Genomic DNA, 24,588 nt, shown 5'->3' on the forward strand with positions numbered 1-24,588 from the left:
CTGCGGACCTATTCCTCCACCCCCATGGAAAGCTCTAGTGAGGGACACTGCAGGGTGGAGGCAGAGCTTCTGGGTGACTCCAGATGTGGCTCTTAGACTGTCAGAGGCTCTGGAATCAACAGTGAGTGAAGGAGCACCATCTTGAGAGCATTCCTTGATTTTTAGGGTCCTCTGACTTCCAGAGAAGTTCAGTTGCTTTTGTTCCCTAATTTTGAACTGGGGAGAGTAGGCTCACAGCCACATGAAGTCCCATTGTCATACCCTAAGTGGTGACTTCAGGTGAAGTCACTTGGTGACTCTGGATCAGCAGAGTTCAAGGGACAAACTCTGGTTCATGAAGACCTTTGTTTCCCCTACACTAGCTCATGTCTGGTAATTTGGGCAAACTATACTCCGCTGACCTCATGTATCTTAGGGGAAGAGACACCCAGACCACCTTTCCATTATCTTGAAGAGAAGCTGTTTCTAGAATTTACCTACCTTTACTTAGACTTGACAGGATTTGGGAAATGGCAAATACATTTGAATTGGCATATCCTCCTCCAAATCTATGCCAAAAATCTGGGAAAGCTTTGAATAGAGCCCAGTGATCGTCATGTGTGCCTCAAGTGGTATGAACCACAATAGCTCCATCTGTAATCGGTGATCCCTCTGTAGACGTCATAAACTCTTGTCCTTGCCAAGGTCAACACTTCTGCATTTGGTGGAGCTTCCCTCTCTGCACCAAGCTTCTGGAATCACTTGCAGGATGTACAGGTACATCTGGGTTCTGGCCAGGAGTTGTCTGGCACAGCTGGTGGAGAGGTAGACATGATCTGGTGTTACTTTCAGGATTCGGTTTTGAATAGATGCAAATCCAGGCTATGTGGTAGAGGTGCATCAGCCTTCATGGGAAGGCTCAGCGTTCTGACTGTCAGGAGGACCTAGCCAGTGAGAAGAGCCTTGAAAAAGGATGTGGTTACTTCTTTAGCCAGAAGATACTGGAACGTCACCACGTACCTAGCTTTGCTACTAGATGTTTGTGGTATTTTTGGGTAGAGTGAAGATTTCTCCTTGAGCCCATAAGGGCATCCTGAAAGTGGGCCCTGTGGTGTGCTCAGGTTTGCCCCAGAGAAGCCTCTAGCAATGCCCTGTGATCTTGCCCACACAGTGTGGGCTCTTTTACCCACTGGGCTGTCCTACACTGAATACCTTCTTTCTGGGGGCCCCTCACTAACCTTAGCTTGACCTTATTTGGAAGTATGTTTTCTGCAGGTCCATAGCCAGCTGAGTTTCAGGGTTCCTCTGAAGACAGATGACTGTGTCCTGAGCAGATGAAATCCAAGGGTACATAGTAATGATCAAAGAATGGAGTGAGCATCAGGAGGTCTGGACATAATCGCTAGAGAAACACATGGAACTAGCATCTAGGCGGATGGCCATGGGCTGAGAGGACTTTGTCAAGGCCTAGGATTTGGGAAGCCCTCACATACAGATCCTGGCCTGCCTGTGGTGACCTCAATGAAGGTGAAACAGGTTCCTGGTGACAGCAAGGACAAGTCAGCCATGGTGTTGGGTGCAACCGATTAGAACAAAAGCAGAGTGTAGTGAAGCATAACATAACCCTGAAGGAGGGCTTAGAGTGCCTGCTTCCGGAAGTCTGCCCTGAGATGGATGGTTCAGCTCATTCTCATTCATCTGGGTCAGTTCAGATTGCTAACTGGTGAATGTGTTCCCTGATGAGCCAAGTGCACCCTGTCTGAGGCTCATGGAGAGTTTGTGCTTAATTGTGTTACGGTTGGTGAGTGAATATCCTCGAGCATGACTGGGTAGATGTAGTTCATCAAAGCAGTGTCATTGCACTGTTTCCATCACCTGAGATTCTGGCTACAGAGGTGCATCTCCCTCTCCAAGTATCGAGGCTCAGTGTGTTCTTGAAGTTATCTTGTGGTATCCTGAGGTACCTTATTTTCAAATTGCCATTGACAGCTCAGTCTTGCATAATCTCACAGGGGCCCTGATTTACGGAAGATTAGATTCTGAATTCACATGTGCATGGCCCCATCTTGGGCTACTTGCTAGCTGATTTGTGGAATGGGTGCAGAGAGTGAACACAAACCAGTGTTAAAAGGTCACCTGATCAGGATCGGAGCTTTAGGGGGAATAGGGTCTAAGGGCTGTGTCAAACACAGCAGTCTGTCCTCAAGTGGGAAGAGTATTGGGCAGGGTGGCTCCCCAGTTGCAGCTTTCAAGATGTCCCAGAGAGGCTGCTGCACCATCGGTATCCCCATGGGGAAATGGTGCCTGGCTGAACCTTGCTAGTCCTTCAATGTCTGCAGGAATCTGAAGTCGGCAGCTGTAGGAGAGCACTGGGACTTGGAAAACTGAGGGACCAGGTGGAAGGGGGCTCACATCTGAGCCTGGGGTTGATGAGCTTCAGCACAGTGCAGCTGCTTTATCTTCAGTCTTTCAGCAAAATCGGACATCTTCAAAGGTGCAGTGTTGTCCCTTAGACGCTCAAGTCTTCAGTCTTGGGACTTCGAGTCACAGTAGCCAGCTGTATTGGAACTTCTCAGCCTCAGCGGAGCTGATAGTTCGGGGTTCCGTTTCCAGATGATCCATGGTGTCCTTTGTTTCTGTCAATAGCATTACCCAGTAGTGGTCATGTAAAATATCCTGACATCACCTTAAATTTGGTGAGGGAACAAACTCTCCCCTTGTCAGTGGTTTCCTAGGACAGTGCAGTCCTTGTCTGTCCTGCCTTATGTTCCTTCTGTTACTCAGCAGCCTCACGTTGAGCATACCTGCTTGCAAGTCTGTTTCCTGAAGGTCCATGGTCAAGCCTACACTAGGGAGCCCCAGGCTGGGTGGTGAGCTAATTGTCTCCAGCAGGTGAAATCCTAGGGTTGACTGCAATATGCAGATAATGGGTGACCATTAAGGGATGTGGACACCTCTACAGGTACACCTGGAATTAACATTAAGGACATGGTTCAAGGGGACTTAACCTCCCAGATGCCAGGGCTTGCCCAGGCACCAGGGGTGTTCCACCTAAGATGCCCTGAGGAGGTAGAGAAGCAGGTTCTTGCTGCCAGGGAGACAGCCCAGCTTCCACGGTGAGCAGTGAGATTGTTCAGAACCCAAACTCACACAGCATGGTGCCTCCTTACGGAAAGTGTGCTAAGTACAGGCTGCGTTCCTTTAGAAAACCCAAGAGTTGCTACTCAGCTCATCGGTCTGAATCATTGTGGAACATTAAGTGTTCACTGAGCCAGAGGTGCCTGGATGAAGCTCAGGAACTTAGTGCACTTAATACCCTGTCACGCTTGGTGAATGAGTATCTTGGAAAACTGGGTGGCATTTGATCATCGAAGTGTTGTCACCAGTGGTCTAATGTGTTCCTTCACTTGATGCTCTGGCTACAGAAGTCCTGGTCACTCAAGTTGTCAGGGCCTAGTGTCTTTGTACTAGGCAGGAAGCATCTTTCAAACTGCCATTGAAAGCTGAGTACTGTAGTTTCATGGGTACCTTGACTTACAGAAGCTTAGATTGTGGACTCATGTGCATGGCCCATTTTTGTACTAGTCTATTGCTGACTTGGAATGGATGCAAGTGAGCACAACAGGATTATAGAGCTTAGGAGGCTGAGGTCTGCCCACACCCCAACATCGAGCCACACGTTTCATGACAAGATCTACAAGGTGACACAGGTCTGTCCTCAAGCAGAAAGTGTAATGGGAAGATTGGCTCCCCAGCTGTAGCTACAAATGTCCAAGCAGTCCACCGCATTGTCAGTATCTCCTGTGAGTGAAGCAAAATTTCCCCATTCCTTTAATGCCTCCATAGGGAAGATTTGAAGGCAGTGGTCTACGGAGGAGGGATAGGACTTGAGGGGAAACTGAGGGGACGGATGGAAGGACACAATGAGCTTTGACGTGGTGGGGCTGCTTTATCTTTGGCTCTTCAGTAAAAAGAATCCTGATCATATTGAAGGTCTAGCCTCTTCCCCTAGTCACACTGAAGGTATAGCCTCTTCTGTGCAGCCTCATGGTTTCCAAGTCTGAACTTCGACTCAATGCTGCAAGCCGTGTAAAGGCTGTTCAACCTCCTTAGGTTGAACATCTTCACTGGGATGGGGGTGGGGTTCTTTCCTGTGCTGTCAAATGGTCAGTGGACTCCTTGACTATCTCCATGGGTGCCAGTAGCAACGTCCAGTAGTGGTAATGAAAAATATCCCATCACCACCTAAAAACTGGATCAAAATCTTCCATTGACTCAGCAACTTGGCTTTGGTTTTCATAGTACACCTGAGTGCCTTGCAGCGGTCTTCTCATTGGGCCTTCGCTGCTGATCTGGACATCTGTATTTTCCCCACAGCCTTTAGTAAGGTGAGAGGAGACTCAGAAGGCAGTTGCCTTCAGAAGTGAATGCTGCCTTCATGGAAGAATGTGCTTATTTAGAACTTGCTACATGTCCCCTTGCTCAAAAGGAAGAACCCATATCACCTTGTGAATTCATGTTGACCATGTAGCTGAATGTCAGCAGGTACTGTGTCTTGCATGCCTCTGTTCCCCAGTGGCTCCATGCTAAGCATAGCTTGAGCTTCTTGCACATCTGATTCATGAAGGTCTATGGCCATGCCTGTACTAGGAAACCTCAGTGTGGTATTCTAATTCCATCTCAAACAGGTAAAATCTGGGGTTCACTGCACTAATCAGATAATGGGGTGAACGTCAAGGGATATAGATACATCTCTACAGATGGATCTAGAATTAGCATCAAGGATGGGCCAAAGACACGGGCATAACCTAGTATTGGAAAGGTTCTTCAGTGACTAGGGCTGTTCAACTTTGTGACTTAAGGAACCTTGGGTAGAAGAGCATTTCTCACTTCCTGCAAAGACAGGGTGGCAGCCTCCTGAGGATTGCAAATGCCCAGAACCACATGAAGAACATGGGGCCTCTGTGCTAACAGGGCACATACTTTTGTTAGGTACTCGGGAAATTGTACATGAGTTTGACTCGCACCATGAATGTGGATCATAGAATAGTAAGTGGTCGATGAACTGATTCCTGATGTATCCTGGGATTGGGTCATGAAGACTTCCTCATTTTACACCTGCTTGTGCTGATGTTGGCCTCAGTGAATGGCTGTTCTTTCCTGGGATGACCTGGTGGTATTTGGTTCATCAAGGCCTTTGTGTACAGCCATTTTCTGTTTCAGAAGGGTTCTTGGTTACCCTTAGAAAGCATGGAGTTATTCAAACGGCATGATCCTTGGTCAGGCGAGTTCTAAATCGTTTAACAGTTCTAGTTGGTGGGAGGGTTGCTTCTCCAAGAACTGAGTTTCTTTGGCCTTTGTAGTGTGACTGGTACCTGTGTTTCTCTAAGGACATCTTTTCTCTTGACTTTCATACTAGATCTATTTCTGGATCTTTATACTGAACAGACAAGGAGCCCCAGGTGGGGTTTGGCTGAAGACTTGGGCTCACTTCATCCTGAACTCTTAGAAGGAAGTCATCTGGCCAGGTTACCTTCTGCCTCTGGTCTCGTTTCCTTCCTGAATATTCCGTGTACTTCATTTTCTTAACCAGCATTTTCTGGGCAGTGGCGACTGACAGCTCTTGATCCTGTTTGAGCTCCAGAGCAGTCAAGAGTACCTGTGAACCTTAATGGAGAAAGCATGTCTCTTCCTGATGCTGTGCAGGTGACTCGCGTCTCACTGGTACCTCGGTGCTTGTTGGCCGGTCAGGGTGCATGTGGTGGACCTCTCGCTGTTGAATGTCACTTCACTATAGCATTTTGAAAATGCCAACTAGGCTGCAAGGCTGTCTCCTGTTAATGTCAGTTCAGTGTTGCTGACGTTAGGTATGTGAAATAGAATTCTGATCTTTACTGCCATTGATGGCAATTCCTGTATGATTGCACGGATGCCTGGGGCTGCTGAAGTACAGACTGAATTCACATCTATGCAGACTTGCTGATGGGTGGAAGGAGTGCAGACTAAGTGTGAAGCTTGGGGTGTGCAGAGAAAGGACTATCTCAGACCCCAGAGCTTGGTGTCCCAAGTTCCTCCACTCGCCACATAAGGTCTGGGCTCCCATGGGAAGAATGGGCAGATTTGTCCCCTGGTCTTGCTTTCTAGATGCCACAAAATAGTGTATGTCCCAGGGAATGACCAAGAAAAATGCAACGTTTTTGTGCACGTACTTGAAGATGGAGAAATGAATGGGGGAAGGAGCTTGGGTGAAATCCAAGAAATACTAGGAAGATACTTCATTGCTCTGCTCTGGGCAGTATGTTCCACCCCTGCATTGAGCCTGTTCATTGATGACTTGTAGGATTTGTGAAGAAAGCAATCTACTGTGCTTGTGCTCCCAGGCAAACTTTGAAGGCTACGATTGGCTTCAGTGTTCGTTCTAGCAGCACCAGCTTGTTTCTCAACCCGGGACCACTGACTTCTGAGGCTGGATGATTGTAGGCACCTTTGCTGTGCACTGCTGGGTTACTAGAAGCATCCCCCAAGCTGTTTGTTCTTGATGCTGTTAGCACAGCTCCATAAACTGGTAATTAAATCCCCTACATTGCAAAATCTGCTTGGAGAATGATCAAATTACCAGAGGATGACCGCTGTTGGTCCTAAACTTCACGGTGTTCTGCAGTTTCTCTGAAGTCCAAAAAGGAGTCCTGGGTGGTGACATATGGCAGTGTTCAAGATCTGGGGACACCTCGTTGGAGGGTTTGGATGGGTTTGGTCAGAAGCCAGCACTGCTCTCCAAGAAAACTTGCTCTTTACCTCCTTCAGTGACTCCCCCGAATTTAGCTCTGAAACCTGCCTCACTTGATTTCCTCATTTTGGGACATCAGTCTGCAGTAGTTTGTCACTTGGATCAAACTCGCTGTGGATGGCTCTACGTGGGTATAAATCTGCTCATGCCCTTGTAGGGTGCTGTTCGGTCACACTTAACTTCTGGGCAAATGCTTTATGAGATGACATTGTCCTGCAGATGCTACTACAGGTGTGTCCCTGTAAGCAATAGAAATGAAGGCTCCCTCACTGACCACAGCGTTGCTGATGGCCACCCCTGGGGAGTACTTGTTCTCAGCAGGGTCGAGGAACAGATACACTCCAGTTCCATTTGCTGACATACTTCGTTTTTACTTGGATAGGATTTTACTTTCCATACAGTAAACAATTGCTCACAGTAAAAGCTGTATAAACATAGTAAATGAACAAGAATTTTGAAATAAACTTGGCAGAAGATAACTTGAAATAGTCTGTTTTTACCAACATTGTGCCAATTTTAATTCAATATTCCAAGTAAACTGTGGAATTCTTTGCATTTAGCAATAGACTGTGCACATCACTAAAGGTGACCTAGCACTTAAAACTTAACCCATGTTAAGGCCCCTTGTGCTGAATCCTGAGGTGTATGTACACTTAAACTCACCGAACAGTTAACACAGCTTTTAAGTAAAGCTTTTAGCTTTTCAACGTGTCTGAACAACTAGCTATGTCTTCACTCCCTGAAATGTTTGCCACAAAGCTTTTAAGTTCACTGGCAAGATACTTAAACTTCTTGGTTTTGGTGTTTTCCTATACTGAAATTTGTTTTTTAAAGGAATTTTATTAGTATAGAGAATTTCATGTATCTCATAGGTACAACACTAAGAACTATACTTCTGTTCCTCAAACTCCCTTCAATTTTTCTTTAATTTTTACTTTTGACAGGCAGAGTGAACAGTGAGAAGTCTTCCTTTGTCATTGGTTCACCCTCCAATGGCCGCTGCGGCCGGCGCACTGCGCTGATCCGAAGGCCAGGAGCCAGGTGCTTCTCCTGGTCTCCCATGGGGTGCAGGGCCCAAGCACTTGGGCCATCCTCCACTGCACTCCCTGGCCACAGCAGAGAGCTGGCCTGGAAGAGGGGCAACCTGGACAGAATCCAGCGCCCTGACCGGGACTAGAACCTGGTGTGCTGGCGCCATAAGGCGGAGGATTAGCCTAGTGAGCCGTGGTGCTGGCCAACTCCTTTCAATTTTTGCAAAAAACTATAATCGGACTTAATGCACCACTAACCATAATGACAAGTAAAAAAGCAGACCAGTTCTACAGAACTATAAGCTAAAAACAAATCACAAGACATATTTCATTCCTTTATTTTAATTCTACATTAACTATCCTATCAAATGTCTACTTGGGATTGGCTTTTCATTAAACATAATGGCTTTACAGTTACATCCAGTTGGTCGGAAAACTCAAGATTTCATTCTTATGGCTGAGCAGTATTTTTCATAGTGTTACCTGATGTGTGACCATTCTTCAGATATCGATACAGAAATTCTCAGTTTCTGGCTGGTGACTTGGAGGGAAAACTGCAAACACCTTCAGATGCTGGCTGGTGTTTCTGGAAGAAGGCCCCTTCTTGGTCCCCCAGCTGCTGTCCTTCAACCAAATTGGTTATTTAGGCCCTAAGATACCCAACTCCTACTTACATCTAAAATCCTCTCTACTGCAGGAAAGCCTGGATGGGAAAGAGGGTCGCTCTTGGTCAAATGGAGAGTCCTGTGCACGGATGTGCTGTTGTCTATGGGTTGATGCAGTGGCTGTCAGTGTCCCAGATGGGTGAGGGGAGGTAGTTGGAGCACGTTCAGTGCCAGTAAGGGTAGGGCAGCATCCACGGTGATGGGTGCAGTGCCCAGAACCAGAGGATGCAGAGCATGGTACTTATGGAAAATAGGGGCTGGGCAGAGGGTCCACTCCCTGAGTAAGCTTTCCTGAGAAGTTACTGCTCAGTTCAGTTCTAGATCCTTGTAGAATGTTAACTGTATCTTGATCTGACAAGCCTTCCCTGGTTAAGGCTCATGAATTGTTGTATCTCACTTGGTGTATTGGTATGTTTCATGAATAAGTATTGCGTTCTGGGTTGAATGGGTGGCCTTTGATCAGAATATCATGGAGAAAACACTTCCCAATATCTGCTTCCTCCACGTGGCATTGACTACAGAGTACATCCAGCTCTCATAGTATCAGGAACCAGTGTGTTCCTGAATATCTACTTCCATCACACAAGTTCTTTCCAAATTGCTGTTGAAAGCTAGGCCCTGCGTTAATTTCATGGATGCTGTGGTTTGCAGAAATTTACATTCTGAATTCATGTGCATTGTCCCATCTTGTGCTAATCTCTTGCTGATGCATGAAATGAATGCAGAGGGAACACAAACCTTAGCATTAAAAGTGCACCTGATAAAGATCACGGAACTTTGGGGACCTAAGGCCCACATCAAACATCTCAGTTCTGTCCTCAGGTGAGTAAAGGGCAGATTTATCAGCCACAGCTTTAAAGATGTCCTAAGGAGGCAATGTTATCGGTATCCTCAGTGAGAAATGGAGCAAAGCCAAATTTCTCATTCCTTTATGTAGGAGCTTTATGGTTCAACAGTCCACGGGAGAGGACTGGGACTTGGGAAAACTCCAAGGGAACAGGTAGAAGGGGCTCTTGTCTGAGCTGGAGAGTGATCAACAGTGTAGTGGGGCTGCTTGATGTCTGGATCTTAAACAAAAGTCTTATGTATTAAAGGTATAAACTCTTCCCCTACACACTCAAGTCTTTGGATTTTTGAGTCAGAGCTGCCAGTTGTCATGACTGTTCATCTTATTACTTCTGATAGACCCCCAAAATCAAGAACAAAACTATTTTTGACAGAGTTACAGTGGGAGAGATAGAGAGGTCCTCCTCCTGTTGGTTCACCCCCCAAATGGCCGCTATGGCCGGTGCGCTGTGCTGATCCGAAGCTAGGAGCCAGGTGCTTCTCCTGGTCTCCCATGCAGGTGCAGGGCCCAAGCACTTGGGCCATCCTTCACTGCCTTCCTGGGCCACCGCAGAGCTGGACTGGAAGAGGAACAACCAGGACAGAACCGGTGCCTGTGGGGGACTATCTTATGCTGTCAGATGGTCAGTGACAACCTTTGACTCTTTATACAAGATGGCGGTAGCACTACCCAGTGGTGGTGATGAAAAATATCCTGACATGACTCAACTCATTGGGGAACAAAATCTCCCCTTGACTGAGCAACTTCTGTGAAAGCCAAAGATACCGGAGTGTCATGTAGTCCTCCCATGGGGCCTTCACTGCTGTAGTGCTGGGTACTTGGACATCTTCCTGATGGCCTTAGGGGAGAGTAGACTGTTCTCAGAAGGTCGTCATCTACAGAGGTGAACTCTTCCCCTCCTTTCGAGAATTGCCTTGATTAGAATTCGCTACTATGCCCTCACTCACCTTGAACTCCTATCACTGGCTAAAGCTTGTCATGAAGTACAGTTCAGTGTCAGGAAGTGCTGCACCTTCCATACCCTCTGTCCACTGACTCCACACTGAGCATAGCTTGCAAGTCAAGATGTTTCCTGAAGGGCCCTGGCCAAGCCTGTATTAGAGCCTCTGAGGCTAGGTCTTGCTAATCATATCTTGAACAAGTAATTCTGAGACTCACTGCAGTGATCAAAGAGTAAGGTAAATGCTAGGGAACCAAGACACCTCTAGAAGTGCTTCTGGAACTGGCTTAAGCTTAGGCCAAGGAGACATGGGCAAGGCCTATTGTCATCTGGAAGATGGTTCGTGAACAAAGACTTCTCAACCTTCCCAATGAGGGTACCTTGGGTAGAACAAGCCCTCTACCTGTGAAGATGGGCCGACTTCTATGGTGAGAATTGCAACGGCCCAGAACCGCAGCATGCAGGACACTAGTGCCTCTGCCAGTGGGGAGTAGGGGGTGCTATCACACTTCTGCATGGCTTCCTGAGGACCCAACTTTCAGATCATGAATGTGGACCATCATAGGATAGTAAGTGGTCAGAACTTGTGGGGCACATTGAGCAAAAGACGACTGGAGTGACTTAGTTAGGAGTTTTTAATTAGCCAGCTGGCGGCTGCCCTGTTCCCAGAACAAGTCTGGGGAAGACAGCCCTGAGTTGCAGGGCGGGGAGGGGGGGGCATTTTTAAAGGCAGAAAGTACATTTTGGTGGCCTTGGCCATTATCAAGCAAGTGAACAGAACTACAGAAGCCAGCAATATGCCTGTTACAGCCGGATGAGTAGACTGGTATCTTCTCTCAAAGGGGCAGTCCCTGCTCTGAAGCAAATAGGCGAGATAATCTATTACCACTCAAGTGTGCTATGTCCTGTGGGAAAAATCTCAACTTCAGGCCACCCTGTCACATTTACCACTAGCTTTATTTGGAAGTCAAATTGTTGACTCTGTCATCTTGATTTAAATATTAAGTATCATCAACTGTCAGCAAACATATTGGGACAGGCTATTAATAACACAAGGGCCTATGAGTAGCCTGAGTATTAAAACTAATGGTCCTTCCAGAGCCAAAAGGAGTTGTTAGCCAAAGTAAGAGAACGTGTTCTTATACCAACTTTTATTGGCCTTTAGGCAGTTTGGGACTAAGAATAAGCTGTTTTCAATTATGAGTGGTTGGCATAGAAACAGCAAGATTCCCCTAATGTCATCCTTCCTGTATCTTCCCTGTCTTAGGAATAGGGGGTCTAGACCCTTATTTTGGAGAACGACTTCAGCTGATGAATCTAGAGAATTCTTTTTTGAGAAGTTTAAAGTTTTGGCCAGTAATCAGGGCCAATTTCCCATAGCTGTGGAGCCAGGTATTTTCAGCTCGACCGGAAGGGGAACTAGTAATGGGGCTGCTTGCCTCTCAAACCCTACGTGTTCTCTGCTGAGTAGTAGTAAACCTGAGGCAATATGTGTACAGGTACATAGTTGTTTGATTAGACTTCCTGAGTCCCGCATGGGAGAGACATGGAGTAATTCCCACAGTGCAAGCAAACCAGGTCCCCACTGGAGCTATAAAGTAGTTTTTGTTCCTGAGACAGGGATTCAAGGACAGGGACTGATTGCATGAATTCCGATAGGGAGATCGTTGGACTTGAAACCCTCTAAGGTAAAGGCACAGGCCTATTGATTAGAGATCACCGAGGGTGAGCTTTGGTATCTTTCTCCATTTGCAAAGTTTTTGTTGGTGGGCTTGGCTAGCAGTAATGTTTTGGATGTTGGAAGAATTAGTACCCTATAAGTTTCTATACCCACATAGTAGGGGAGTTTTGGGTTTACACATAACAATCTTGAGTGATATTGGTATTAATTTCATTTAGGAAGGAATCGGCCATTAAGGCATTCTGGTCTGGCTGAAAAGCCCATGAGAGCATTTCAGGCATGGAAAGCAAAGACATTGGCAAAAGTCCCACATGAAGGATCTCCATGAGTGAGACCTCCAATGGAAAGAAGGAACCATGAAAGGAGGACCTACTTTTTTCTGAAGGGTAGGAGGGAACTCCCACTTAACCTTTGGCCTTACCTAAATACTGAGACCTATCAAAGCTTCCCTAGCCCAGGCAGCTCCTGGTAAGAGCCTCAGGTGATCACCGACATCATACATGAGTATTGTTAAATTAACAGGAGTCACTGCACTTCCCGTGCAGGACCTCTGTCCTAAATGAGTTGTACTGAGATTCAACTGTAAAACTTGTTCTCAAACAGTTTCTTACATTGTGCACAAGTAGTTGACCTTTACTTCTGCAAAGGTGACTACTCTTGCACCCGCATACCTTGTTCCTTTGGAGATGCAACTGCCCCCGTTGGTGAACAAGATGGCGTTTAGGTCTCCTAATGGAACGTCAATCAGGTCTGCCTTCAAGTTTGCCAGACTCCAGCGCTCCTTTGCAGTCATGGGCTCTGGTGGGTCATCAGGGAACAGGGTGGCAGGATTTAAAGCAGAAGTTTCTAGAAATTGGATTCTTGGTGGGTCTAGGTGTAGGACCTGGTATTGGGTGATCCATTGGTGGGGGGGGCTTCACAATAAGGCTTCCACCGAGTGGGGCACCACCTTCTGTAAGTTCTGACCTAGAATTAACTTTGGAGCTGCTATTTTTAGAGCCACAGCTGTAGTCCTTAAACATCCCGGCCATCCGGCATCTATAGTCTAGTTTCTTAGGCCATGGGTCTTTTATGGTCCCAGAGCTTGGGTTAAGACTCCCTTTGCAATACCCTGAACTTCTGCCATACACAGCTGAAAAGGGCTGGGAGAGCTAGGGCCAGGGCACTCTCAAGGGCCGCCTTTAGGGCTTGAAAGGTCTTATTCTTGGTCCACTAGAGTGCCTTCCCGTGCCCTGGTGCTGGTATAAAGGGGTTGGGCCTTTTTTGTGAAGCCTGGAATCCAAAGGCTGATAGTAGCTCATGGCCCTAAGAACTTGATTTGTTATCTTGGTCTTGCACCTTTCCCTCATGGGCCCCCTTGTCTTTCAAAGGCCACTGTCACAGTCCTAGCCATTTGGTCTGGGAGGTAACAGGGACGTCCCTGTTAACTTGTTGGGCTATCTCCACAAATCTAGAAAGGAGCTCTTTCTTAAATCCCTCTATTCTCTGTAGCTTGCACCTAATGTCGGGGGCTGACTGAGACACAAAGGGTACATTAATAGCACATTTGTTTTTCATGTGTTTATGGATCTTTAGGGGTATATAATTGATAAGCCTCAAGGAGATGTTCAAGGAAAACCACTGGGGACTCGGCTGGTTTCTGAACAGTCTCATTGACCTCAGAAGGATTGCCTGCTTCCTTGCTGCTGCTTGGACCCCTCTGTCTGGCGATATCAAGGGCCTCCTTACCTCTATCATTGTTGGGGTCCCAGTGGGGATAACTTGTGGGAAAAATTCTTTCCACTTGGGCTGGCTCGGAGGTGGGCTGTCTATGGCTCCAGGACCAGTTTCTGGGCTTTCTGCTGAATTTGGGGAGGGGGTCTCAAGGTGAAGGTTTGGAGAGGCTGTTGACAGTTCCATGTTAAGAGACTCGAGAATAAACCCTGTGGCCTCTCAAAGAGGGATTGTTTCCAATTATACAGATGACCAGTAGAAAGTGACGTAGTCCATAAAAGGGGGCTTGTCTCTCCCAAGTGAGGCAACTTGCCACAATGAAAGGACTGGGACAGGTGGCTGAAGAATCTGTTTCTTGGGGCTGTGAGTGACATGTTGACCTGTTCCATGTATGTAGGGGGGAGTTCAAGGGACGGGGCTCCCCATGGTGACAGCCCTCATCTGAAGAGTTGAGGGCCACTGGAGGTTCTTGGGGTGGGTCCCTGATACTACGCATTTTGATAAGACCTACAGAATCGCACAGTCTAAAGAGCAGATCAAATACATTTATATTACTTTGTGGTGACAATCGGTCATACCTGTGTGGAAACACTGTAGGTGGCAGGAAATGGTGCTAAGTTGGGAAATGAATGGAATCTGTAGACTGAAGAAATGGAATGAGCATAAGCAGTGAATTCTACAGTGCTTTCCTACAAGATGGTCACTGAGGGGCTGGCGTTCTGGATCAGCACTTGAAACTGCCCCACAATGCTGGCATCCCATAAGGATGCTAGCTGGAGTCCCGGCTGCTCCAGTTCCAATCCAGCTCCCTGATAATGCACCTGGGAAAGCAGAAGATGGCTCAAGTCTTGGTCTTGTTGTGGGGCTGATGGACTGGCTCTATAGGGAAGAGGGTCCAGTAGGGCTGCATCCTCCGGGGTTCCCTGAATAGCAGGTGGTGGTGGCTCCTTTGCTTAGCTAGGAGGACATGTCACCCCTCACTTTGAACAGTTTTGCGCTTTTGGCAACCTTTTAGTCAAGATGGGGGGGAGTGGAAAGGAAATCAACCCAGGTTTTGATATACAGAATCTGGTCAGGATGGCCAGGTTCTCCATAAACCACTTCTTGGACCTATGAAGCTATAGAAAGGTTAACAGATATAAACTCCAGTTCTGCATACATGCCTATGGACTAAGTGTCAAATTTAAACTTCCCATGGGACTCCCAAGTCCCACTAAGCTGAGTGGTAAAAGTGCTATCTTATGTGCTAAAGTGACTAAAGTGATCATATAGACAATTGTTAAAGGGATCATATAAATAAGATCAAGTATCTGGTAATGAACATTCTCTCCTTATTTCTACAATGGGAAGCAGTCCACACAGAAGACTTGTAGAATGACAGTCACCTTAAATGGCATTCTGGTCTGGCTGAAAAGCCCATGAGAGCATTTCAGGCATGGAAAGCCAAGACACAGGCAAAACTTCCTACATGAAAGGAACTCGGTGAATTGAGACCCCAGTGGAAAGAAGGGGCCATCAAAGGAGGTACATTCCTCTGAAGGGGGGAAGGAACTTCCGTTTTTGCCTATGGCCTTGCCTAAATACTGATGGAAACTGATCGCGGAAGGCTTCCATAGCCCAGGCTACTCGTGGCAAGAGCCTCAGGTGATCACTGACACCACACACAAGTGTTGGTTTAATAATTAACAGCAAGAGTCACTGTGCTCACCATGTAGGACCTCTGTCCTAAATGAGTCATACTATGAGATTTAACTGTAAAACTTGTTCTGTTACATATTGTATATGCATGTGTATAAAGTTAATCTTGGTATAGCTGGTCTTCTGTGTATAAAGTTAACTGAAAATCTTAATGGAGAATGGGACTGGGAATGGGAGGAAGAAGTGGAAGAAGGGATGGGAGGGGCAGGTATAGTGGGAATAACTGCTGTATTTCTAAAAATGTACTCATGAAATTTATATTCATTAAATAAGTTTCTAAACAGATCTCTCCAGTGGCCCCCTGACAAAGGTTGGCCACTCTCATTTGCAGAAGAGCTGGAAATCAAAAGTATTTAGGGTGAAACCAACAGATCTGGTTGTGTGCCTTTTAACCTTACTGAAATTTTGTTAAAAGAACCCAGTGGACCAGCAAGGAAGGATAGTCCTTGTCCTATCCCTGTAACAATAACATCAACACAGCAAAACAACCAACCAGACTTCTGGTTTTGGTCAATCTAATTTGTATAGAAGTTGGAGTTGTCTAACTTGGACCTGGTTGTGGAAGTAGTGCTGTGTCCAGACTTCCAACACCCCAGACAAGTTGATCCACAGACCAGAAACCAGAAGAAAAAAGCTTCTACTCGGTGAGGTACCAGAGGACTCCTTTTGATTTTAAATTTAGTGAAGATTCCGAGAAACTGCTGAAGTGCCGGAAGTCGGCTCGGGGGTGAGGAACGTCTCAATGGCTGCCCTTGACCTCCTTGGGATAAGCCACAATGTCGGAGTTAGCCTGCCAGTCTGTCCTGGGGGTATGAGGGAGATCTTGCTGGGGTCTCCAAATGTTGGGTACATTGAGCAAAAGACCACCGGAGTGATTAAGTTAGGAGTCTATTAGCCCGCTGGCGGCTGCCCTGCTCCCAGAGCAAGTCTGGGGAAGACAGCCCCGAGTTGCAGTTGTGGGGCATTTTCAAAGGCAGAAAGCGTGTTTTGGTGGCCTTGGCCATTATTGAGCAAGGGAACAGAACTACAGAAGCCAGCAATGTGCCTGTTACAGCCGGATGAGCAGACTAGTGTGTAACTTGTTTCTAAGTTCATGCTGTGAAGCAGCCAAGCAAGATAACCTATAACCACCCAGGTGTGCCATGTTCTGTGGGAAAAACTTTAAACTTCAAGCCACCCTGTCAAACTGGTGCTTATGTGCCCTTGACTTGGGTCATGAAGACTGTCACTTTATATCTACTTGTACTAATGTTGGCTTCAGTGAATGATCGTCCTTCCCTAAGATGACCTTGCGTTACGTGGTTCATCAAGGCCTTTGTGTGCAGTGCCACTGACTCGGGCCTTTAGTCCACCCTTAGAAAAGTTAATGGAAAGAGTCAGGTGCTTGGTCCAGTGGGTTCTGAATAGTTGACCAGTTCTGTCCACTAAAGAGGATTGCTGCTCCTTCAAGGGCTACCCCTCTGCCCCACTCAGATCTGCTTTGTGGTTGGTATTTGTGCCTCTCACCTTCTGAGGACCTGCTTTCCCTTGACTTCGCACCAGATCTATTCTTGAATCCACACTGAAGACATAAGAGCCTCAGGTGGTATTTGGCTGAAGGCTTAAGTTAACTTCACCTGGACCCCTCTTTTCCACAGGGACATCATCCGGTCAGGTTACTTTCTGCTCTGGCCTTGTTCCCTTCTTGAATCTCCTGTACTTCAATTTCCTGTACGTTCCGGACCATGGCTGTTGGCGGCTCAGACGCTGCTGCTGTTCGGAGCAGTCTGAAGTACTTGCGAACTTTACGAATGGAGAGGGCATGCTCCTAATTCCATGCAGGGAGTTTACCTATTCCAGGTGTCGGTGACCTCAGTGCGTGTTGACCAGCTGAGTTCCATTTGACCTCTGCGGATCCAGCACTTTCAGAACAAACTAAGCTGCAGAGCTGTCTGCCACTGTTGATGTCAGGGTTCAGTGTCTGTTCAGTTCATGGAATAAGATTACCTTGACAGCCATGATGCTAACTTTTACATAACTTCACAGAATGACGTGGGTGAGTGAAGCTCAATCTGAGTTGACATCCGTGTGGACTTGTCTGTTGTGCTTGAAATGGGAAGAAAGGCAGAGCAAATACAAAACTTGGTGTGTGCAAAGAAAGGTCTGTCTGGAAACCACAGGGCTCACCTTGGCCTGCTCCACTGAGTGTATAACACCTGACCTGTGGAAAGGATGGGCAGATTTGTCTCCTTTTCTCGATGCCACAGATAGTTCATATGCCCCAAGAAGGGAACAAGGAAAGACCAACGAACTGCAGATGTCTTTGTGTGCATGCTTAAACAAATGAATGGCAGAAGGAGCTTTGAAACTGAATGGTAGGAAGCTGCCTTACTGCTCTGCAATGGGAATGCACTCCAACAGCTGGGCTGTGCCTGTCATGTGACTCATTGGCCCCTTTTTTCCAAAAATCCCAAGGGTCTTCCCTCTGCTCCTGGGCAGATTCCAAAGACTTATCAAATACGCTCCTCCACAGGCACCAGTTGCTTGTTTCTCTCCCTCGGAACTACTGACTTCTGAGGTTGGAGAACTCTCCTGCAACACCCGTGCTGTGCCTTGTAGGATTACCACCAGCTTCCTTGGGCTCTTTGTCCTAGATGCCGTTAGCACAGCTTCATAAGCTGTGATTTAAAATATCTTGCTATACTGAAAAAGCTGTCAGAATTGTGAGCAGATTACCTCAGGATAGCTGACAAGTGTTTCCTGGGAACACTAGGTGTGTTGCAAGTTTTTCTAAAAGCCAAAGCATAGCTCTGGGTGATGCATTGAAAGTTATACTTCAGAAATCATGGAAAACTTGGATGACTTTGAGAAGGCTGGGAAAGCTCCCCAAGAAAACACTCTAGACTTTGTGAATTTCCAAACTTTAGCTTTAGCTTCTGTTTCTCTCCTTTTGGGGGCATCCTCGATCACTTGTTGAATTATGAACTTCAAAGATAGGTCACAAACTGTCTAGCCCAGTCTGGGTCCGAATCTGACCTCATGGAGGAGGCTGTCTGGTCATGCTTGCCATGTCTGGGCAAGTGCCCAGTGACAGATGCCTAATGGCACTGGCTGTAGGAAATGTAGATGTGTGTGTCCATATGGGTAGTGTGATGGGGATAATGAGCTTTTGACTTCATGGTGGGGATGCTTTATCTAAACAGCAAAAACAGTCAACTGAAGGTGTAAACTCTCCCTACGCATTCTCAAGTCTTCCACGTCTGAGTCAAAGCTGCCAGCTATGTCAGGACTACTGACCTTATTAGAGCTGATAGCTTGCTTGATTGAGGGGGGGACTGTCTTGTGCCATCAGATGGTCAATGGTACCCTTCTGACTATTCAAGATGCCAGTAGCACTACCCAAGTGGTAATGAAGAAAAAATCCCCTGACATCTTATTCAGTGGGGAGCAGAATCTCCCGCTCGACTGAACAACTTGGCTTGGTTTTGTGGAACATGCAAGTGTCTTGTGCAGTCTTCCCATTGGGCCTTCATTGCTGGAGAGCAGCCACTTGTATATTTCACTCAGTCTGAGTAAGGTGGGAGGGGGACTGTTTGAGAGAGAAGGTGGAGGGAGAGAAACATGGTTATTCTACCTTTTGAAATACATGAATCCTGTTCTCTTTATTAAACACTCCCCCTCGACACAAGAATTCCTGTAACGAGGATTTAGTAGATGTCCTCTAAAAGGAGGAACCCATATCACCCTGTGAATCTTGCCATGAAACTGCAGCTTGATGTCAGGAGGTGCTGTCTTAAGTGCTTTCGGTTCTCCAGTGGCCCCACACTGAACATAGCAAGACCCACTTAGTCTGTTTCTGAAGGTTAATGGCGAAGCTTGTGTTAGAGGCTGTGAGTGGTGTGCTGATTCTGCCTTGAGCAGGTGAAACCCTGGGGTTCACAGCAATGATCAGAATGGGGTGAACACTAAGGAACCTAGTGACATCTCTAGGTGCAACTAGAATGAGCATCAAGGATAGACGACAGGGGCTTGGAAAACTCATGTGCTAGGGCTGTTCTACCCAGCAGGCCCTCAGCAAGGGCAGATTCTCACTGCCTCTGAAGACTGACCAGTGTCCACACTGACTGCTCAGAACCAGATAATGGTGCCTCTGTGCTAATACCTTTCCTAGATGTTAAGGAAGCCGTGGGGGGAGTTAGCCTTCAGACCATGAATGGAGGCCATCGTATAAGTGGTCAATGAATTGATGGCTCCGATGTCCCCTGGACTTGGATCATGAAGACATTTTCGTTGCATGCCTGTTCTGGTGTTGTCCTCAGTGAATGACCATCCTTTCCTGGGATGACCCAGTGGTGTTTCATTCATCAAGGCCTTTGTATAGCCCTCTGTCTCAGGAGGATCCTTGGTTTCCTCAGCAAGTACAGATTCAATGAATAGAGAAGGCCAAGTGCTGGAACTGCTCGGTTCTGAGTAGTTCACCAGTTCTCTCGTCCACTACTTGGTACAAGCACTGTTTCTCTAAGAACGGAGTGTCTGCCCTTCTCAAGGATCTGTTCTTTGGGACCTGTGCCCCTCTAAAGACCCCCTTTCTTTCAAATGTGTATTAGGTCTATTTCTGAATTGTGTATAGATAAGCAGAGAAGGAGCCACGGTGGTGGTAGGCTGGAGCCTCAGCCCACTTAATCCTGGACTCCATGTTTATCTAGAGGGAAGTCATCTGCTCAGGTTACTTTCTATCTCTGGTCCTATTCCCTTTAGGAATCTTCTGTGCACTTTCTGATCCATACTCAGGGTCATAGCTGTTGGCAGCCCTGGATCCTGTTCTTTGAGCTTTAGAGTGGGCAGAAGTACCTATGAACCTTATTAGTGTAGAGAAAGTGCTTCTGTGCAGGCAACTGATCTGTCCCCAAAGGTCTGGTGACCTCAGTGCTCCTTAACCAGTCAAGTTCTATTAAAGGATCTCTAGTTGAAACACCAGCTGTAGGCTACAGTGTTGTCTCCCACTTTTGAAGTGTCAGGGTTCAGTGTCTACTTGGGTTTGTCAAGTTCATGGGATAGAACTGCCTTACTTTCTGATTGCCACTGATGCTAATTTCACAGATGACTTGGACTGAAGCTCAGACTCTGAATTCACATCAATATGGCCCTGGTCTGTGCTGTTTGGCTTGAAATTTGAGGAAGGAGTATGGAGAGCAAATATGAAGCCTGGGGTATACACAGAATGTGCTATCTCCTTGTGCTCATGGGCAAACTCCAAAGGTTATGATTGGTTCAAATGTTCTTCTAGAGGCTCTGGGTTCTCTTTCTCAACACCAAAACTGACTTGAGGCTGGTTGACTTTGTATGTGTTTGTGCTGTGCACTGTAGGGTTACCAGCACCATCCTTGGGATTTTTGTCCTTGATGCACAAATCCCAAGGATTTGTCCTTGATGCCCGTCAGCTATGATAGTCTCCTTACATTGCAAAAAAGTTGTGGCAAATTGTCTCCAGAGGGGACAGCTGAGTGAGATCTGCCTTGTTTTGCAGCAGCCATTTGTAGAGTTCCTGGTTTGATATAATCAAAGTATCAGACTGCAGAAAGTGTGGAGAGTTTGGATGGCTTAGGAATGGTCCCTAAGAGGACAGTTTTCTCCCTTAGATAATCTTCCCCTCAACGTAGCTCCTTGAGCTTCTGTTGGCTTTACACGCTTATTTCACGAAATCCTCCCTTTACTAGGTCCTGAGGTTTGTGACGTACTTCATAAACTCATTGTGGCCAAACATGGGTCTGAACTGGAATGTTCTATGTTCTGGAGGGGTGCGCTGTGGTCAGTTGTCTGGACAGATGTATACCTGCCCTGTACCTGCTGCTGTAGGTGTCCATGTAGGTAGGCATGAGTGATTACCTCACTGTGAGCACAGCATCGCTGATGGCCATTCTCAGATTTTCCTTTTCCATATGTTCAAAGAACATGTGAAAGGATCCAGTCAAGCTTGCTGACAAATTTTTTCAGAAAGCTTTTATTTAATGAATACAAATCTCATAGGTACGGCTTTAGGAATATAGCAGTCCCCCCCCCCCCCGCCCCACCTCCGGTCCCATCTCCTACTCCCTCTCCCTCTCCCTCTCCCATTAAATTCTTCACTAAGACTTGTTTTTAGTTAACTTCAGAAGATCAACTGTATACTAAGATTTCCACAATTTGCACCCATACCAACAAAGTATAAAGTACTGCTTGAAAACAAGTTTTACAGTTAATTCTCATAGTACATCTCATTAAGGACAGAGGTCCTACATGGGGAGTTAAGTGCACAATGACTCCTGTTGAACAATTGACATTCTGATTGATGTCAGTGATCAATCATGAGTTGCCAAGGCTAATGGAAGCCTTTTGAGTCCACAAACTGTCAGTAATTAAACAGGAACAAAAGCAAAGTGGAAGTTCTCACTTCAGAAAGTACGTTCTCCTTTGGCCCCTTATTTCCACTGGGGTCTCAGATGTTTCATGTAGATCACTTTGCCACAGTGTCTTGGCTTTCCATGCCTGAAGTGCTCTCGTGGGCTTTTCATCCAGATCTGAATGCCTTAAGGGCTGAGTCTGAGGCCAGAGTGCTGTTTAAGGCATTTATCATTGAGGTCTGCTGTGTGGACTTTCTATGTTGGAATATTCTCAATTCCATCTATTACCAGACACTTGGTCTTGGGTGATCCCTTTGACACTTAATCCTATCTTTATGATCAGTTACACACCTATGATCACTTTAACACATAAGATGGCATTAGTACCACTGGCTTGTGCTTCTGGAGAAATGCCCCCACTCAGCTGCCACCCATCACCCAGGTTGATTTTTATGGTCTTCTAGAAAATCCTTAGTGCCTAGCTTCTACTCCTGAAATCTTGGCTAATGCAGGAATACCTGGATGGGAAAGAGTTACTGTGTTGGACACCTTGTTGTGGGAAGAGTCCTGTCCAGACACATGCTATCTTATGGGTTGATCAAGTGTTCGGCGATATCTAAGAACACATGAGCCATGTGAGGTAAGTGACTGGATTTGGGTTTCCAATCCTGGGTCCTGGTGGATCTGGGGTGATGGGCTAAGATACCAACTTCAGAAATAGATGGTTTTGATGGACTGGAGAGAAGTGAGGGTGAGACATCCTGGAGCTGCCTAATATTGGTAGTGGGCTAGGCTATGAGTATCAGGGTAATCATGGGATAATTGTCCCACGAAAGGGCTGGATATTGGCAACTTCATGTAAAATTGTCCTGATGAAGTTTGAATAGTAAGTATAGCTTGAGGGAAGGCTTTGTACTTGCTCATAGCATAGTTTGAAGGAAGACATGACATTTTTTGTTAAAATCACTTTTCTAGACTCCCTTGATCATCATTTTTCTATAGCTTAAATGTAAGTGAATTCTTAATAGTTTGGGAGGAGGTATAAGATTGCCATTTGAGGATGGTGTTCAGGTGGCTGGCCAGTTATCCCAAGAACAAAACAAAGGATATAGACTGGGAAACCCATGGATCTTGTATTCCTTGCCTGAGGAGTGCAAGCATGGAACCTGTGACTAGAAGTGATGTCAAAACTGTTCAGTGTACCTTGGAGGGGGCAAAGGACTACTTCTGGGCTTGCACAACCAGTAGTAAAGAATTGATAGCCCTTTGGACTCCTTGGTTTCCTGGTATTTCATCACTTGTCCCTTGATACAGGAAGTTGTGAAGATTCCTATAACCCTTCACCACAGTTAAGTGTCTGTCAGGAGCTGACTGTCACATTTGACCTCTGCCCAGTGACTGAGCTGCAGAGAAATTCATATGAAGCTAGCAATGTACCTGGAAGTTAGACTGCAACACTAGTATTGCTTGCTGATGGAAGCGTGCGACTAGAAGCCTCTGAGCTTGTTTTCTGGGCCAAGTCTTGGGGTAGTTAGGGCATCAGCATCTGAGTTTCCCTCTTTTCTCTGCATTGTTGACCTACAGGTGTCCTCATTCCATGTTTACCTTTTCCTCAATCTTCCTAGACATCTTGACCTTGGAGCTTACTCTTTGAAGTAAAAATGCAATTTTATTTCACTTGAGCTTTTCACATTGTCATTCACATGGCTCCAGCTCTTCTGGACCTCTGGCATGTGGAATCCGGTGAAATGCTTTGGGCAATGTTTACTTTTAAGAACAGGTATTTGTAACTTGGAGATTTGGAACCTGTTGTATCCAGGGGTCTAACTAGTTCCAATTGCATTATAACACATCCTTCACACAAGACTGGCTGCAACTGAGTCCCACATGCTCTGTGTATTCACACACAAGTTTGTCATTTGGATGGACCTGCTGCCAGTGCAGGTCTTGCTGCTTATTCCATTGGTCTTGTGGTTTCTAGTTGGCTTGTGGTGAGGGCGGGGCTGAAGGTGGAAGAAGGCCTCTCAACTCTAAGACGAGGCCTGTCTTGGGGGCAGGCATCTGGACTGTCCTTGGAGGTAGGACAGTTTCTTACCCTAGTCATGTTGCCAAAAACCCTCTCCCTGCATGCCAGAATCGAAGAACGTGAGGTAGCTTCTGTACTAAGGGAAGGGTACCCATTTGTGTAAGACAGTTTTTTCCATTGGTCACTAAGTACCCCATATTGAGTCGATCAGCTCTAACGGCTCAATCATAATCTTCACCAGGAATCTCGACTCCTGACTTAGGACTGGCATTGTCTAAAGGACACTGTACAATGACAGTGATGTGAATGTACTCCAAGCACAGCTGCATTTTTTAAAGTCTCACATTGCAGTGCAGAGATGGTTCTGTTTGGACCCTTGTGTATCCTATCTAGTTTCTTGGGCATCAGAAGATAGGTGTTAATAGGGCATTCCAGTAATAACTGCCATGGTGTTCCTGATTTCTATCTCCTGGCTTACTCTATCGAGTCCAACAATTCTCTAGGGAAGCTAGCACAATTGGGTACATGGATTGTTGACATTGACGTTGCCTGGTGCAGTTGAGGAATAGTTTTCCACAGAATGAATGTGATTCCTATTCCTAGGACCTGGAATATCTATATAGGTCTACTTTGAATCCCACTTAGGGGGGACTATGGCACTGTAACTGCATTTGGATTAGCTGGAATGTTATCTAGATTCATTGTAGAACTAGGGCTGTGTCCTTAAAGAGCAGTCATAACCTAGCACATTTGGCAGTCTTCAGATTCTGATATTTAACCTCTGAAGCTTTAAGACCAATTCCTGTGGACACACATCATAGGGCAAGCTAGAACATACCTATTAGTAGAGATCATGACGAGT

At 46.3% G+C, this 24,588-nt stretch overlaps 1 long non-coding RNA gene across 1 annotated transcript in view; it reads left to right on the forward strand.

The window, feature by feature from the left end:
- The window catches only part of LOC138848770 (uncharacterized), a 199,366-nt gene that overhangs the window by 45,204 nt on the left and 129,574 nt on the right, over positions 1–24,588 (forward strand). The gene's annotated exons all lie outside the window — the stretch shown is intronic.

Source organism: Oryctolagus cuniculus, chromosome 2 (genome assembly GCF_964237555.1).
Source record: "Oryctolagus cuniculus chromosome 2, mOryCun1.1, whole genome shotgun sequence".
Lineage (NCBI taxonomy): Eukaryota > Metazoa > Chordata > Mammalia > Lagomorpha > Leporidae > Oryctolagus > Oryctolagus cuniculus.